General features: G+C 39.0%; 1 protein-coding gene across 2 annotated transcripts in view; it reads left to right on the top strand.

The window, feature by feature from the left end:
- The window catches only part of LOC137975962 (uncharacterized), a 53,895-nt gene that overhangs the window by 46,557 nt on the left and 4,838 nt on the right, over positions 1-2,500 (top strand). The window lies entirely within an intron of this gene.

Raw genomic sequence — 2,500 nt, 5'->3', positions numbered from 1 at the left:
GCAAGACAGGGTTGCAGGTCATTGTTTTACCACAACTGAAACAATCCAAACCTTTACAAAAATTTTAACTTTAGGCTTAAACATTATCTAACCCTAATGTTAGCATTAGTAACGGTTTGGGTTGTTTCAGCTATGGTGAAACAATGACCTGCTACCTGCAGTGTACTCCGCCAGTTTTTTATCTTGTTTCTTAATCAAGTTAACACAATGGTATGTAACTATGTTAATATTTGACTATTTATAAATAAGTATTGTTTGCAATTCAGTTTTAATTTACACTGTTATTATCTCACATTTATGTCTTCCTGTTCTAAATTCAATCAGACTGTAGTCCAGTGACCAACAACAGATGATAATGATGATGATGATGATGATGATGATGATAATAATAATAATAGTAATAACGCATCTACTATACGTAGATGATTTAAAAAGATATCACAAGTCTGCGCAAAAAGCCTTACAGACTAACAACCAAGACAACAAAGAACTTGTTCGAAGACATCGGACTTATTTGGGGGCTGAATAAGTGTGCAAGTGTTGACATCCTGTGAGGAAAAATCAACCAAGTTCCTGCTCCTTCACACAATTATGCAAATTGATCAATCCCCTCCTACCATCTTCCCTCTTCATGTACAACCTCACTACACTCCCCTTCTTGTGGAATGCCCCAAACATTGTCAACCTCTCCCTCATCTATAGATGCATCCCTCAGTTTGTGATCGCTTCAATCCAAAACCAGAGCCTTCCAATTCACAATGGTCGGAATGTCATTTTCCACATCCTCAACACAAATCTTCACTTTTTCTTGCATCTCCACATTACCCATCCTGTCCCTTTCCTCATCCAACCAACTAACATCCTCCTTATACCTCTCGTCTCTTGACCAATTACCCCTTCAGAACAGAATTGCCTCCGAACTCCTTTTACAACTGACTCTGGTTATTCTTGAATAATAATAATAATAATAATAATAATAATAATGATTTATTACTTATTAGGTGCAAATTAACATGTGAATATGATCCAATTTGCCATACAACCAAAAATACCCGTAATAATTACAACAAAATATTCTTAAGAATACAAGGAACAAGACGTTCTGTCTAACCTTTGTACAGTTGTCAACAAACCACCAAATTCTTGTGTCCCAGGCTGGATCTTCATCTTCAACAACAAACTCACCACAAGCATCCCCTTCTTGACAAACTGATACCTAATATTCAACCAATCCATCACTTTCCTCCCAAGCATAGCCCCCTTCCTCATCTCCTCAATCCTTGCCAAATCCTGACACCATTCCACAGTGCTCTTCTTTGCCATCTGGGTTTCTTCTTCTGAAACTTGTTACCTTTCTTCTTCCCCACCAACCCCAACCTGTCTGTGACTACATTCAACTCAGTATACAAAATCCTATTGATCTCCAACACTAACATCCCATCCTTCACAAGATTATGCATGAGCTCTTCCACAACCTTCATCATTCTCTAAATTCACTTTCCTCCTGAGCCTTCAAACCAGGAACCTCAACTAACTCCTCACTACCAAAGAATGCTTGCATATTGTGAATTACCTCCTTCCCTCTCCTCATCCTGAATGCTAAAACAATCCAGCTTCTCCACAACTACCTTGATGGGTACCTCTGTCAATACCCTCCACCATCATGTCTTCCTTCTCTCCACCTCCACCTTTAGCAACCTCGAAATCTACCTCACTCTTGAACTCGTCTCCTTCACCCACAGCCGTTAACTCTGTAAGACTCACATCCCTCCTCATTTTCAGCAGCAAATCCCACGAACACTTCTTCATCATCACTTTCCCAAACAACTCATTCCACTCAGCTTCGCTGATCACCATCTTCTCCAATCTCATCCGTTATCATCTCCTCAAACTCACTGCTCTCCATCTTAGTCAACAAACTATTCAGCTTGTTGCATTTTGACTGTGAGATGAAACTGGGTTCTTCCTGCACATTCAAACCTTTTTTACCCCACAAAACCTGTACCTTCTTGATGTACACTCCTGTCCTTTTCCCACCAACTTCTGACAAAACACTCCCACAAGACCTTTCTCTCCTTATGCGACTACTTACACTTACAAAATTAATAATAATGATGATGATGATAATAATAATAATAATAATAATAATAATGATAATAATAATAATGAAAGTGTCAACTGTATTTTGCGCTGAGGCACTGGTTGGAGACACTGCATAGAAATCAAAAAATTAAATCAACTCATATTAAATAGTAGGTTGGTGTTTGAGGAGAGGGAAAAACTGGAGTGCCTGGAGAAAAACTTCTACGAGCAGAGTAGAAAACCAACAAACTCAACCCACATGTAACACTGAGTCTGGCAATCTAACTGGGGCCACTTTGGTGGGAGGCGGGTGCTCTCACCACTATGCCATTCTTGCTTCTGCATGCAACAAAGCATCAGCTACTTTGGTTACTTTGCACATATCAACAATATTTGTATGTCTTATTATACCTTGTAT

This window comes from Montipora foliosa, chromosome 11 (assembly GCF_036669935.1).
Source record: "Montipora foliosa isolate CH-2021 chromosome 11, ASM3666993v2, whole genome shotgun sequence".
Classification (NCBI taxonomy): domain Eukaryota; kingdom Metazoa; phylum Cnidaria; class Anthozoa; order Scleractinia; family Acroporidae; genus Montipora; species Montipora foliosa.
This window is presented reverse-complemented; position numbering and strand designations above follow the sequence as displayed.